The sequence below is a fragment of the Podarcis liolepis genome (genome assembly GCF_965112155.1).
Source record: "Podarcis liolepis genome assembly, chromosome: 2".
NCBI classification, from domain to species: Eukaryota; Metazoa; Chordata; class Lepidosauria; order Squamata; family Lacertidae; genus Podarcis; species Podarcis liolepis.
The window spans coordinates 87,322,789-87,339,796 of record NC_139555.1 but is presented as its reverse complement, the minus strand read 5'-3'; positions in this window follow the sequence as shown (position 1 = coordinate 87,339,796).

Here is a 17,008-nt window from a genome sequence, read left to right as displayed (position 1 = left end):
GTGCTTAGTCAGAATCTCTTTTCTTGTAACTTGAAGCCATTGGTTTGGGTCAAAGTCTCCATAGCAGGAGAAAAGAAGCTTGCTCCATCTTCCACATGACAGCCCTTCAGATATTTGAAGATGGCTATCATATCTCCTCTCAGTCTTCTCTTTTCCATGGTAAATGAACCTATCTCCCTCAACCATCCCTCATAAGGCTTGGTTTCCAGACCCTTGATCATCTCAGTTGCCCTTCTTTGCACACCTTCCAGCTTGTCAACATTCTTCCTAAATTGTGGTGCTCAGAACTGGACACAGTACTCCTGGTTTGGTCTGACCAAGGCAGGATAGAGTAGTACTATTACTTCCCTTGATCAGGATACTATACTTCTGTTGATGCAACCTTTTTCCCCCCCTGCTGCTGCCTCACATTGTGGAGCTTGTGGTCCCCTAAGACCCTTGATCCTTTTCACATATACTACTGGTAAGCCAGGTGTTCCCTGTCTTATATTTGCGCAGCTGGTTCTTCCTGCCTAAGAACAGAACCTGACATTTGTCCCTATTGGAATTCATTTTGTTAGTTTGGGCCCAGTTCTCCAATCTTGAATCCTGATTCTGTCTTCTGTGGCACTGGCTACCTCTCCCAGCTTGGTGTCATCTGCAAATTTGATGAGTCCATTGTTCCCTCTCACTTCTGTGCCCACAGGTGTGCATTTAGGGAAGTTTTCAATGTTTGAGCTTTTATCGTGTTTTTAATGTTCTGTTGGGAGCCACCCAGAGTGGCTGGGGAAACCTAGCCAGATGGGCAGGGTATAAACAATATTATTATTATTATTATTATTATTATTATTATTATTATTACCCTTTCTCACTAACTAAAAGTGTGGCTGCCCGGGGGGGTGGGGAGGTGCAAGCACACCAGCGTCATGGTTGTGTGATGAGCAGACACAGGTCCACCTCATGAAGATCCCTAAAGTGTATCCCTTTTGTGCTCACTGTCCGGGGGGGGGGGGGTTTACACTAGAGGAGCAGTTGCTGTGTGTGTTCATGTGTGTAGGGTGTGTGCGTGTGTGTAGCAAGCCTTCCACTCCAACCCACAACACTGCCAGCTTGGCGTGAGTTTGAGGCGCTGCTTGCCTCTCTGCAATTGCTGATGGCTATTCAAGGACGCATTCATCCTATGTAGAAGTAATCTATCTATCTATCTATCTATCTATCTATCTATCTATCTATCATCTATCATCTATCTATCTATATATTTCATTTATCTACATTACAACAATGACTTAACCATCATTTTAACATTTTCAATTTCAACTCCCTTCTCTTTCTGTGGTTCCTTACATTTATTTTCATCCTTTCCTGCATACTCCAAATTGCCTTAACTTTTTATTTTAATTGTCTGTTCTCATATATATCTCATATATATATATTTAAAACTGCAGGTTTTTACCATAATCCTGCCAATGTCTTGATCTGTTTACAATTTATTTGTAAATACTCAATAAAACACTTCCATTCCTTTCTAAAAAGTTTGTTGTCTTTATTTCTTATTCTTCTGATAAGTTTCGCCATTTCTGCATACTCCATTAGTTTCTGCATCCAATCTTCTTTCGTCGGTACCTCTTCATCCTTCCACTTTTGGGCAAATAACGTTCCTGCAGCTGTAGTCACATACATAAATAAATTTCTCTACTCTTTGTGTAGTTCTTATCCTATAATTCCAAAGAGAAAAGCTTCTGGGTTTTTTTTTACAAATGTTATCTTAAACATCTTTTTCAATTCATTATATATCATTTCCCCATAAGCTTTAACCTTATTACAAGACCACCACATGTGAAAAAGGTGCTTTCTTTCTCTTTAAATTTCCAACACTTATTCAACTTTGACTTACACATTTTTGCCAATCTACTAGATCTTAGGTACCATCTATATAGCATTTTCATATAATTTTCTCTTAAACCATAACATGCTGTAAATTTTATTTCCGTATTCCATAACCGTTCCCATGCTTCTATATTATGACCAATATCTATTGCCCAGTGTATCATTGAAGATTTCACTTGTTCATCCTTTATCTCCCATTCCAAATACATCTTGTACATTTTACACATCACTTTAACATTACAATTAAACAGGTCTCTCTCTAATTGTGATAGTTGTTCCCCAAGCCCCCATTTCATATCATTTTTAAATATTTCATTAAAATGATGATATTGTAACCATGTAGTCAACACTCCTGGTAAATCCTTAAACTCTTTTGGTTTAAATTTTCTACCCTCCTCTCTTAGCAAATTTCTATAAGCCTTTGCTCGGCTGGTCATCAGCTGGCAACCTAGTGACTGAATTCATGGATGCCTGACAGGGCCAGCTTGGCACTGTTGAAGCAGTTAAAACTCAGCCCAGTGTAGGGTTTCCCCACAACTAGGGACGGGGGAGAAATATGGTTCGGTTCACACTGTAATGCAAACTTAACCTAATTTGCACTTACTAAAATAATAGTGGTCCTCTGAATTTCACACTTCTGTGAATTTTGTAATGCAGTTCTTCATGTGTATGCCAAGGGAAAGCATGCATGCATAAAAACACATCTACAAGTGAAAACAACATACATTAGGGGACATACAGTAATTGCAAAAGATGTGTCTATTAGAGGAATGTATTATGTATACATGCATTACATGTAATGAACAGCTGGTGGCTTTTTGCACACATACAAAATTGCACACAAATGGGGTGAAATGAACTTAAGACTAGGGGGAAATGAGAAAGTGGGGGAACACAAAATTAATAGATCTGTTCAACTGCCCTAGATTGAAACAGTAATCAAAACAGGCCCAGAGAATTGACTGCTTACTACAGGATAGGTCAGCAAAGTCCATGAAACTTCCCCCTCCCTACCCCGTTTTTTATAAAAGTCTGTATTTCTGCACTGAAAATTGAATAAAGACTATTAAAAATAATTTAAAAAAACACCCAAGGGGGCATTGTCTCATTGCCTTTTGTGGCAGCACCCATTGCTACTGCTCTTAGAAGGATTGTGGAGGGGGCACTGATTTGGCTAAAACGGGGAGTTGAGAATGGGACTTGTAGATTTCATTAAAGGCTCCTGCCTTTCCCCACCATAATTTGAACAGACCCCAAATCCTGAGTCAATCTGAATGTCCAGTCCTATCCCTGTAACACTGTCTGGTGCTGTAGACCAGAAGGGAGAGAATTGCTAGAAACTAGCCTACTGCTATACAAAGAGAAAAATCACACTTTTGCCCCTGGTCCTGCTCGTGACTGGCCTGTGGCCCCTGGAAAGTTATCCAGAAGGGGATGCGGCCCTCGGTCTGAAAGAAAGGTTCCCTGCCCTTCTTTAGCCACACAGAACAACAGTCCCTGGTTGGATCCCTTCCCTGCTATGAGCGCCAGATATTCAGAATGTTTGTCTTGGGCCCAGCCAAATGTTGCCAGGGCAGCCATCCCACTGCATGCCTCCCGACACTTCGCCTCATTCATTACACCATCTCAGCTCCAGGAAGGAATGGCCAGAATGTTTGACCAGGAAGGGTTTGAGGAGGAATGAGGAGACAGAATGTGCAGGTGTCCGGTTCCTTCTGAACTCCTTGTACCAAGCCAGTCACCTTCAGTTCCCTGGCTTTGTCCAAAAGGAAGGAGGCCTTGTCTTTCCGTCACTCTGCTCTGCCCACCCAGCTGCTCCCAGAGGGAGCCTGTTAAAGAGAAAAGAGAGGGGGGGAAAGTTCTCACAAGGTTCCCTTGGGCAGATCAAACCGTGTGCTTTGCGCAGATCAAACCGTCTGCTTTGCGGGAGAGCAACAATAACAAGAAAGGAGGGAGGAAATGACTGAGCGGAGACAGAGATTGAGACGTTCTGCTAAGCCGTGTGCATGACGTTGGCACTGAGAACTGGGGCAGGTGGGTAGGGGCACAGAGAGAAACCCTTCTCTGGGACTGCTGCCTCTTGCCCTCTCATCGCTGCAGATTTTGTGCCATCCAAGGGGTTGGTTACCTTTTTGCCACATTCCCTTCTGGGCAACCTCTCTCTCTTTTTCTTTTTTCTTTTGATACAATTTATTAATTTTATGATAACAAAAAAACAAAAACAAAAAACCCCCAAGAACATTGCAATCAAAATCATACATCTTAATTGACTTCCCTCCAACTCCCCCTCCTGGTTCCATTTTTTTTACTTATTTATACACGTCCACAGAATCTTATACTCTTAACTATCCAATTTTAAAACCTTATACATTTTATTACAAGTGACCTTTAAAAGTTCAGCTAATGTAGAAATCAATACATAATGCTTACTGATTGTGCCTGAACATTTCTCCCTTTTTTAAAAGAAAGTGGAGGGGAAGGAAATTGTCTGGAGTGTCCAATATAGTTCCTTAGTTTGTTTTGCCAGTCTCCTTCATCTTCTTTGGCGGTGGCTCCTTCCTTCTATAGGGATGGGCTGGTCTTGGCCTGGCCTTCTGGGCAACCTCTCAAAGGCCATGAGCTTACCATGGGCAGGGCCAGAGGGGAAAGTGTACAAAGCAACCAATGTAAATATGCCTTTGTACAGTGGTCAGGTACACACACACACACACACACACACACACACACACCCTCTATCTTCCACCCAGACAAGCAAGAGGCATGCGAAGCAGGGCCAGTAGGGGAGTGGCCTGGGGAGAATGCCAAGGGTCTGACAGAGAGGTCTGGAGGGCCACATTCAGCCTCTGGGCTTGAGGTTACTTGTCCCTCAATTACTATGTGAATTAAAAATGGAGCACAGCTGCACCATGGGACTTTAGTGCCCAGGCTTCTTGCATGGGCCTGCACTTTACTTGTTGCCAACTATGCCAGGGAAGTCCATGGAGGAAGGCCATGGCTCAGTGGTAGAGCGTCTGCTTTGCATACAGAATCCTCAATATCTCCAGGTGGGCTGAAAAAAGAGTCCATCTCTGAAACCCTAGAAAGCCGCTACAGAACTGGGTGGACCCATAGTCTGACTTAGTGTGAAGTTGTCTTCATGTTCCCAAAAAGTAATTTTTAATGTGTGTGTTTTTTTAAAAAAATGAAGATGATCACTACAGAGAAAGGGTTCCTGTTTTACTGTTTTGTAGCAGGCATTCTGTCCACATACCGGTATGTTATTCCTGTAAACAGGGTGACTGTAATAAAGGGTGACTATTATATCAAGCAAAGTGTTGCTGGTGCAAACAAATATGTCTATGCTTCCCTCTACTGGGGGCTTTTGCTCTCGTAGGAGAACAGACTCAGCAAAGACATTAGAAATACTCTTAACACGCAGAAAATCTAGATAGGAATGGTTTGGCTGCCGAAACACTGCATTATAGATTTCTGCCTAAATACAGGACACTGTATGGAATGACAACACACTTCCGAATATTTTCTACAGTCGTTGCAATGTATAGCTCACCATCTTTATCTCATAGTCAGTTTATTAGGAGATGGCGCTATAGAAATAGGGGGAGGATCCTCCTAAACCCTAGCAATTAATAAATGCTAGGTTTGGGGGGTTTTGTGATATGAAGGGAGAATATAAACTGCAAGGGGATTTGTGGACTGCCTTATGCAAACCAGTCTGGCAGGCTGAGGGAAGAGCAGAGCTGTTAGCATTACAATAGAGAGCCATCGAGGGTCGTAAGAAAACCTCCTTGTCCCAGGTGTGATCGGAGACTGGAGATTTGGAAGTCTGCCAGGGTAAACTGCTCTGGGAGAGGGCAAGGGGCTTCTGGGAAGAAGAAATGCGAGATCCATCTTGGCGAGGGTGAAGGAAGGACTGACTGCATTGCTGTGGACCATGCTGCAAGATCTGGACCCCCTCCATGCAGATGGCAGGTGTAAATAGGCGAATAAGCCCTGTTTCTTAAAGCACAACATCACCCACCATGTCTGCTATTCTCAAAAGGGACAGAGACCCTTTGTGGGCACCTGAGATACCATGCACTCTTGCCAGGGCTTGGCAGAAAGAGGGACAGGTGCTGGGCTTTTGTAACAATACTCAAAACAGAATAATAGTACAATAACTATTGTACTGAATATTGGGAATTTCAGGACAGATAAAAAGAGGTATTTCTGGATGCAACGGCACACAGCTGAACTATAGAATTTGCTCCCACAAGATGTAGTGCATAAAAAGGAGGATAAGACAATTTCATGGAGAAGGTAGCTACTAATGGCAACAAACCAGGATGGTATGTACAGCCTCCACTGTCAGAGGCAGTATTCCTCTCAATACCAGTTGCTAGGAAACAGAGGTGGGCAGAGTGTTGTTGTTCTCAGATCCTGCAGGTGGACTTCCCATGGGTATTAGGTTGGCCACTGTGAGAAGAGGATGTTAGACTAGATGGGCCTCTGGTCTGAGCCAGCAGGGCTCTTATGTTCTTAACCTTAATATAATTGAACTTCAAACCAATTTTATAAGTTGGACATTCTTAATCCCACTTTGCAGATGCAAAGTGCCAACAAAAAAATGAGGCCGAGGATAAGATAGTGCACCTAATTCTTCCTTCCCCACCCTCTTCATTGCTCTCATTCGTTCACAAGATTTCATATGAATGGGTCCCAAACCTACACTTCCAGGCTTGGCATCTTGCTTTTCCCCCAGTCCAGGACCTCCAGTGGAGCTAAATGTTACAAGAAACACAGGCCGCTGATGAAAATGGTAGGCTGGTGCCAAGTCCCCCTCTCCCACTCTGTAACACCTAGTGCAATGCCTAGTAGTCTTTATACCACCACTAGAGGTGGAGGAAGAATTTGATTCATGATACGTTTGAAGGTGAACCCACAAAACCAGTGCTTTTCAAGACAATATGCAAACCAAAGTGTAGGCACCCTTCAAAATTTGTGCATCTCTGAATTTCGCAATGCAGTTCTCCAGCCCGGTAATGTATAGATTTACTAATGTATTTACTAATGTATTTACTAAGATAATGTGGTCATAAACATGTAAGCATTAGTGAATATACAAAAATGCATAATATTATTTAAAAAAACGTACTGCAAGAATGTGTATATTAGGCAAAATGGTGTACAAAAATGTGTATACCAGAAAACATTTGCACTAAAATGCTACATGCAAATGGATTTTCAGGGGGATGTTTAAATAAAAATTAGCAGAGAGATGCAGAACTATGAAAAACTAAATTTAACATTAGAAAAATGAGAAAGTGAGAGAAACTGAAATTGACAGACTTCCCAGATGCCTCTATTGGTCTATTGTGTTAATTTTCTGCTTATGGGCTTCCCAATATCCTGCTTGTGGCCACCATGGGAATCTGGAGATAAGCCTTTGGTCTGTTTCATAGAGCATATTTCTATGTTTCATCTTCCTCCATTCCCTGGCCTCATTCTGTCACATGTTTGTCCACTGACAGCAGCCAGTGATGTGGAGTGGGTAAATACACTGTGTAAATGACTTCAGGATGAGGTACGTTGTACGAAACTTTATGGGGAGCGAGGATGGACACTTGACGTGTGACTTTCATGGCCAATGCCAGACACGTGCTTTTTCTAACGATTCCCTCTCCTCTCTGCCTCACTGATATCTCCTCCTAGATCCCCATTGTCATCAAAAGCTGAAGCCTGCAAACGCTGAACACTCAAATCCTGACATTTTTCCTGACAGGTGAGAGAGAGCTGCAAATTAGCTCACATGCAGAACGCCTGTGCAACACCTAACCAAATTAAAAACTGGCAACTTGGCTTTTTAAAAAATGAATGGCATTTCCACCTGTTTGTCAGATCCTCGCTTTGAGTCGACACGGAAACATTTGCGCCGCACGCGGTTAATTTCATTCTTAAAGGAAGGGCTTGACATGACGGCCGGTTCGGATGCTCGCCCCGCCGCTTGGATCTGCTGGGAGAAGTGCGACGCTAAAGCACGAACAAAGGCGGCCAACGAGGCTGGCATGAACAAGATTGTGTGGTGGACGCCGACTGAATAGAGAAAAGGGCTGAGCCAAGCGTAAGTGCTGAGCCAAGCAAGACCCTGCTGTGCTGAGGATGGGCTTTCAATGAATGGGAGGCAATAGGTAAATCAATAACACTTTAATTCCATGCCACTGATAATTGCCGCTTCCTCCTTACAGTCAAAATCCGTATAAAGTATTCCTGTGGATTCAATAACTCCTTGAAGGTCGCACTGAGGGAAATTGCTTGGCTTGTGAGCCTGAGGCCTGTGGAGTAGAGCCCATGAAAAATACGGAGGAAGCTCCAGGCCAGCACGAAGATATTGTGGTGATATCGTGGTGTCAAGAGCTGTGGGGCCTGTTTTATGCAGCTTTAGGATACACGGCAAGACAGATGCTAAAATGTAATATAATGAAGCCCTGGCAGGTTTTTGGTTTATTTTAAAGCACCCTTGGAAGGCTGCAATTTTAAATGAAAGAGCGGAGGAGGGGTGATTATCTCTCTCCCAGCCACTTCCACACTAGGCCCCACTCTGGCAGGTGCTCCCACCTCCCTATGCAGGGTGCCGGGTGCAAATTTGTGTATGCAGTTTTGCATCACAGATGAAAGCAAACATTTGTGAAAAAATAATACTAATGATGTAAATATAAATATAAAAATCACCAGTAACTGAACTTTTAAGTTACCATGCTTCCTTGTTTCTGAACACGTCATTGTTCTGGATTTGATCCATCAAGCCAGGCTTTGGGTAGCTCTTAAGAACTCCCAAATCACCATTGTTATGTACTGAAGTTCTCACCCTGGGCCAGCAGGGGGATACTGTAGATAGTTTTCACTCAGGTCCACATATGCAAATAAGGGATTGAAAGTGACGTTCAGTGATTGGATAGTTACAGAAAGTGGTTACTGTTGCATTGTAGTGGAGCTCTATATAAGCAGGCTGGCTGAACCCTTCAGTTCTGTTCTGGCCTGTTCTGTTCTGGCCTGTGAATAAACAAGAGCTTTGAAGAATCGCTGTGTCGTCTGATATGTTCACCCACAACTTAACAACCATCAATATCTTTTATATCAGGGATGGGAAACCTGTTACACTCCCGTTGTATGTGGTTAGACTACAACTCCCATCATCCATGACCATTGGGCCAGGGTAGCTGAGGCTGCCAGGACTTGTAGTCCAACAACTTCTGGGAATCACAAGTTCCTTGTCCCTGATCTAGATGTGTGTGTGTGACTACTTGATCATCTTTATTCGCATCAGAGATATGATAATGGTGACCACTAAGGAATTGGCACTGATCACATACTTAGAAAGAGGAAACCTTCAAGATGAAATTATGCAGATGCACATATTAGCTAATGAAATCTTCATCTGTTCCACAAACATCCTCTGGGAATGAAAGTTAATGGGAGAAGCAGCAGAGCATTAGAAAGGGAGTCTCTCAAGTCACTTCGTGCTGAGCATTCAGAAACTGGAGACTTGAGCTGCATGTTTATTTTATTTGGGCCATGTATGCCCCATCCTTTACCCAATATATGTGGGGCATAGTCAATGTTCACGTTATAGAACTCTGTGTTCAGAAGCAGCCTGCACAGCTAGGAAGCCAAGCGTTCACTCTGGAATAGCCATTCTTGTTCACTTCTGTTAAGCTGTGGGTGAACATATCAGACGACACAGCGATTCTTCAAACAGCTCTTGTTTATTCACAAGCCAGAACAGAACTGAACTGAACTGAAGGGTTCAGCCAGCCTGCTTATATAGAGCTCCACTACAACGCAACAGTAACCAGTTTCTGTAACTATCCAATCACTGAATGTCACTTTCAATCCCTTATTTGCATATGTGGACCTGAGTGAAAACTATCTACAGTATCCCCCTGCTGGCCCAGGGTGAGAACTTCAGGACATAACAACTTCATTTTTACCAGGCCAACCACATGACATTATTCTCTTGCATTTTGCCCATAGTTCTTTTGCCTCATAAAATCTGACTGGGGGGGTGGGGAGTGGCGAAATGCACAATGTTCCCAATATAAATTGCCATCGTGACTTTTCCATCTTTTTAAGGAGGTGTGGTTTGGAAGTGTGTAGAGATGTATGGGTGGGTGAACTTATTGCAATGCATCAACACTGGGGGCGTTCCCTATTACCTTTCCCATCAGTGCCATTTTATCAGTGTGTTTGCTTTGTACAATAGCAGACAAAATGATCTTTTATTTTGCACTAGAATACCTTTTCACCTTTTTAAAAAAAACAACCATTGAATATTTGCTTAAATGAAAGCGTTTAAAAATGTATTAAAAATCACATGCTGCCTTTTTGATTGGTGCCAATCTATGTATTCATCCGAATCATTTTTATAGTCTCCTAAGAGCCTCCCAGAATGGCTCACACAAATCAGTTTTTAAAAAACAAAAACCAGCCCTTTCCCTCAGGCTTACGATCTAGAAGATATGGCACAAAAGGAATTGGGGGAAGAAAGCCAACTCGGGACATTAGTTCTTACCATTCAAAGTTCTGATTTTCTTTTTCTTATTATTCCCAATGGAATGGCAACAGTTTGAGGACAGGAAGAGCTAAAATTGCTAGCCTCTTGGAGAACTTTTGCTTCTCAATGCCTCTTTCTTTGCTCTAGCCAGATAGGTAAAAAGGTAAAAGACCCCTGGTCCAGTCAAAGGCAACTATGGAGTTGTGGCGCTCATCTTGCTTTCAGGCCAAGGGAGCACGCATTTGTCCACAGACAGCTTTCCAGGTCATGTGGCCAGTATGACTAAACCACTTCTGGCACAACAAGACACTGTGATGAGTGCCAGAGTGCACAGAAAGGCCATTTACCTTCCTGCCGCAGTGGTATCTATTTATCTACTTGCACTGGTGTGCTTTTGAACTGCTAGGTTGACAGGAGCTGGGACAGAGCAATGGGAGCTCACCCCAACACACAGATTCGAACTGCTGACATTCTGATCAGCAAGCTGAAGAGGCTCAGTGGTTTGGACCACAGTGCCACAATGCCTACTGGAAGAAAAACCTGATGGAACTGTTTTTCAGCAGAGCCAATGGAATAGTCCTGCTTCTCACCTCTCCCTCTGCTGCTGCATGATACAATGGCATTTTAACACTGTGTGTGTGTGTGTGTGTGCGTCTGATCTTTTAAATACTTTTTCTCTACCTTAAAAAACAAGGTTAAAAGAAAGAACTGCTTTATAAATAAATAAGTTATTTATTAAGAAAAGATCATTAACAAAATGGCATGCCCAGAATTGTCCCTTCACCACGTACACATGCTATGTGTGGACACACACAAAAAGCAGCTGGATGCTTGATCTAATGTTTGCATGGGGCCACATAAATGTTATAATGAAAGAAGGGTTAGAATTGTTCTAAACAAATAAACACATTCTGACTCTAAGGCTCCCAGTCAACAACTAGAAATGATTAAGTGAAGAAAAAGGTTTGAAGGAGTAACCGTAGGATACCTCTAGCGTAACATGTGGACAGATGGCAATTCCCCTTGGGTAAAGCTTAAATTTAATCCTGGAGTAAATACCACACAACTGAACAGCTGCATAAACTCTCAACTTAGAGGCAGTACTGTATTTTGCATTTTGGCTATCTTTCTGCCTTAAATACATGTTGTTGTTGTTGTTGTTTAAAAAATATAGAATGTTTCCAAATCAGAACAGACCTAAAATTTTTCATTCTTAATTTCCTTTTTTTAAAAAAAAAAACATACAATGTTTTAAAACTCCTCTTTTCATGTCTTGTTCAGATGCTTGAGCACCAGTCCCTAAACCCTGTTGGTAACATTCCCCTGCAATTTCTCATCGACTCATTGACACCACTTGAGATCCAGAACCTGGCTGGCCTTGGGGGGTGGCATCACTGGGCAACGGCCGAGGCCCACACACCAGCAGTGACCCAGTGCCAGCTCTCTTAAACCTCTTGGCTCCTCCTCCTTGCCTCTGTCTGCTCACCTGCCCTCTTCCGGCATGCAAGCAGTCACAGGTGGAAGAAGATGGAGCAGCGTTCTCCACTAGCCATGTCCTCTCCCCTCCTGGGCAGTGATGTGGATTGGGCTTAAAGGCAGTGGTGGACCTACATTTTGAGGGCCCTGAAACTTGAACTGTTATGGCTGAGAAGAAAGTACAGTCGCTACCAGGGAAGAATGGCAGACTAAACTGATTGACTCTGCAGAAATGGCAAAACTGACTGAAAGAAACCAGGAAGACCAAAATTTTAATAAGGAATGGGGAAAATATATAATTTATTCAAAAATTATTGTAAACAAGTAAAATTATTAGGAAGATTGATATGACACTTGTAGCTAAAAGTTGGACTATGGTTTAATTAAAGATTTTAATTAAAGAGTGGCTGGGAAAACCAAGCCAGATGAGCGGGGCATAAGAAATTATTATTATTATTATTATTATTATTATTATTATTATTATTATTTGATGGAACTGGAGTAACAGATGAGATGCAGGAGAAAAGGATGACATAAGGCCCCATGAAAGGGAAGGAGGGAAGTCAAAGGAGATTTATTGATTATATCTTGTTTGTTTCCTTTGTGATTGTTTGGAAACTCAAAAACCCGGAAATAAACTACATAAAAAAGAAGCAGCTTGAACTGTTATGGACCCTCCTTTGCAACCAGCAACAAGGTCTGGGTCACCACTGTTATCTTCTTCAGTGGAGTTGTTTACAACAACCTTTACAACATCTGTGCTGTTGACCCTCAAGCTTTGGGATTGTTGAAATATACACAACAAAAAATGATTTTTAAAAAGTGCAGTATGGAGTAAAGTCACTTCTGGGGTCCCCCTGGGATTCGCTTCATAGCAGATCCATAGCAGATCCTGCTTACAGAAACAGGGCAAGAAAATCGGCACTTATGACAGTTATGAGGAGAAGAGCCCAGTCAGGTGGTAAGAGGAAGAGGAGGCAAGTCTACTGAGGGCGTTTCAGGTGAAGTCCCCCCAAAACCTGAAAGTGTCACAGATCCAGCAGAACCTGACAGCAGAACAATGTTGGTGGAGTCACTCCAGTGTCTAAAAGCAGCAATGTGGGATGGGATTGAGAAATGTCGGTGTGATGGTGAGCAGCAATGACTCACGCTTCTGAAAGAAGTTGGTTGTAACCATGGTTTTACAGGACTCATACAGAGGCTGAATTCTTTTAAGATTGGAAAAGGTGTGGGAGAGAGATGCTAAAAAAAATCCCACAGGTTTTAATCATATGTAAACTGACAAAGAGAGAGAGAGCCTGAAGTGTCTAAATTGGGAGCTTCTGAGCTTGTGGCAGGAGAGAAATGTACTGCTGAAAAGAAACATCTGGGATACATGTGGTGTGGGAATTGAGCCTCTTAGCCAGAAAATCTGAGCAATTTGATCTAACAGCTACTAATTCCAGTCTGTGGGACTGTTAAGAGGTTGAAGACGCTTCCCTCTCCTTGCCTGTTTTAGGATTTAAGGATGGGAAGAATGTTGCTGTTAATGCATCATTTAAGTAGCTATTTCCAATAATGGGTTGGCTATTTGTTTTATCCCTGAAGGATGAGCTGATACCATCCTAGGACAGAAACTATACAGATGCAGACTCAGTGAATATGTCACTGCTTTGAATTACTGCATAATGATTTGGTCAGTATAATGCTGCATACTATGGGATGCTAGAAGGAAAAAACTCAGAGATAGAGCACATGCTTGACATGCAGAAGTCCCAGGTTCAATCCCCAGTATCTCCAGTTAAATGAACTTAAGCTCAGTTCCAATCATTTTCCTTTATGCGTGCATAGAAAAGTCACATTATCAGTTTTTTAGCCCTTGTCTCTATAGAGACAGGCAGTGCCTGGAGGACTGAAGTGGGGCCAAGTAGGAGCCGGGGACAAGTTTCATTGCTTCTGGCATCTTCCCATAATCTGGAGAACAAATTGTGACATATATGCTAATAGTACATAGATAATGCATCTAACCCTTGGGCTTGATTCCTATGGAGCGTAGCTCAGTGAGGGAGCACTTGTGTTGCACTGTAGAAGCTCCTGGGTCAAATCCTGGCATCGCCAGTTAAACAGAGAAATGGCAGTGGGTGATGGGGAAGGCCTTTGTGGGAGCAGCTAGTGATCCACCATGAGTCAGAGGAGACAACATTGCGATAGACGGACAAATAATCTGAGCTGAAGAAAGAGACAGCTTCCTATCTTCTTATCCAAGGACATCGTGCAGTTTTTCTGTGCTTGATGATTCTGTACACTTGATGATTAACAGGTGAATGGCATGAATTGACTTCCTTGAATAGCAGCATGTTTCTTTCTTCAGAGCATGCCATGTTTTCAAGCAGCGAGGTTCTCAAAGCGGTTCACGGGAATAACAAAATTGAAATAATTAAAACAGTATTTTTAAAATAGCAACTTGCAAAGTGCAACCACCAACAGAAAAAAGACAAACAGAAAAACAAAAAGCAAAAAGCAAAACAGTGGATAAAATCATGGCACTGCACCAGCACAACAAAATGGTCAGGTAAAAACCAAACAGAAAAAAGCACACTATGGGCTGTATCCAAGTGCAAGATTCTTCCAGTTGATTTTGGGCAATCTCCACCCCTTAGCAGCTTGATAAGATGCAGCCGATAACGTTCAGAAAGCAGGGCTGAAGTGAACCACAAAATGGCGCCATCCCCCAAGTCAGGGAAGAAGATCAACATCATAAACGGGGGGGGGGGGGGATCATCCTTCCCTGCAGGCTGAAGTGGGGATCAAAGGTCATGGGGGCACACTGAATCACACTGGGTGGGCGCAGAGCTCAGGAGACCCAGAAGGCAGCCCCCACCATTCGCCCCAGAAGTGCCTTCTATTTGCCAAGAGATCTCTGTGGAAATGACATGGTGGGGGGCTGCCTAGGAGGAGCACTGCTACTGTGACAGTGGCGGCAGCAATGGGTGATGTATTTCTTAGCGGCCAGAGCTGCTGCTCCTGTGGAACCTGCCACCTGAGGCAGTTGCCTCACCTTGCCTCCTGGGTGGGCCAGCCCCATCAGATAGTCTCCCACCCTGAGGAGAGGCTTTGGGGGAAGGAATTATATGGGGCTGCAAGGGGGAAGTAGGGAAGGGAAAGAACAGTTGCGTGAGCTGTCCTTTCCTTGTGCAACTCAACAAAATAACAGTGACACACTGCATAACATTGCCGTGCCATGTGGCAATTTCAGAACTGATTTTGGTAAAGGCATCTATATATGATGCAGCTGTGTGTCAAACACAGGTTCCTTTAAGTTCTTGTTGTTTAGGTGCATTTTGAATGACCAACGCCACTATAATATTTGGATACCCATCAATATTTTTTATTGCTGACATACCAGATTCCAAAGAAGGCAAATCTCTGTATTTTGGAGCAATGTCAAAGGGAAGTCTAATCTACAGTGAGATAAAATGAGTGGCGTTGGACTTTGTTTATTGACGAACTGAACTTCAGCCAACAGGGCTAAATGACTACAACACTCTTTTGGCATTCACAAGACTTGGGTCTGTAGTTCACTCAGCTATTAACTAATCCTGCTTGGCATGGGTCATTCATTTACTCTGAACTGAAGTTACCAGCTTATTATGAAAAAAACACACCCACGTTATTCTCCCTAGTGTAAATATTGGACAAACTCTGGAAGGATAGCTGTGCTGGCCTCTGTGGCAGCAAAAAGATACAAAGGGGCAGCACAGATATAAACCTCCCTCTCAACTGCTGCCAAAATACCTAGAACTTGCTTCTGGAATGTGACCTCTTTCATCTCTAACATAAGGCACTGACCTTAACAGCAGTTGATGCAGTCCAGCATTCCTGTCTAATTTGGATGTGAACTCAGTGTTAAAATGCCGTTTCAAATCCTGGTTGAATGAGGAACCCTGGTTAGTATTAAGTGTGCTTGAGACTGGTGCTGACCTTTTCCCTTCAGCACAGTTAAGAGAGGAGTGGAGGATTTATGCAAGAACAAGAAGGTAAGCAGGTATATTGAAGTTTATATTGCACCCCACACCAGCCTCGTTGAAAAAGCAGCTAGAAAGATGAACAAGCACATGCCCTCAAGGTGGGCTACAGTCTTTGAGCTGTCGCTCAAATGGAGCCAATATCACATTTGCCCCAGCCCAAGTTTCTCAGATTTACAGTGCAATTCTAACCATGCCCACTGAGCACTAAGTCCTATGGAATTAAATTGGGCTTGCTCGCAGGTAAGTGAGGCTAGGATTGCAGTCTAACTCACAGGATGCTTTAAGTGGACTGCGGCAGCTAAGCTGTGAGTGCACATGAATTGAGATGGAAGGTGCAGGGGAGAAGAAGAGATAAGACAGGTTGGAAAGGCGATAATTAAAGATAACAGGAATGAAGTATGGGGAGTGATGTATATGCTTTGAAAGGGAGGGGAGAAGAGAGCCAAGCTGTAACTGAAGGAAAACAGAGTTCTTTCTTGGAAATGTAAAACTTTTATTACCTTCATTTAGGCCTTGGTGCCTTCCAGGCCTTGCCAGCAGTTACAGCCGGGCATGTGAAAAGGTTGTGATGGATCAGCACGGTGCTTTTGAGATAACAGTGTAATCGTTACTCAGGACTCAGGACTTTGCAGATCAACAAGGCCACAGAAAACCCCAACCCTAGAGACCAAAGATGTCAATAACTTTAATCTCAGCAAGTTGAAACTGGCAGGTAAATGCTCTAAAACTGTAACCTATTAAATAATAACAAGCTGCAGTATTCATCTTCTTCCAAGTTACACAGAAAAAGAATCAGAGGGGGAAATGCAGTCGTGATCTGTTTCATGCTACAGTGGTACCTCTGCTTAAGAACTTAATTCGTTCTGGAGGTCCGTTCTTAACATGAAACCGTTCTTAACCTGATGTACCACTTTAGCTAATGGGGCCTCCCGCTGCCGCTGTGCCGCCGCCATGCAATTTCTGTTCTCATCCTGAAGCGAAGTTCTTAACCCAAGGTACTATTTCTGGGTTAGCGGAGTCTGTAACCTGAAGCGTCTGTAACCCGAGGTACCACTGTACATGGTTCGGAATGTAGCTCCTCAAAGGAAGGTGGAATTAATATTCAAGCCCCCCCCCCCATGATGTTCACTTG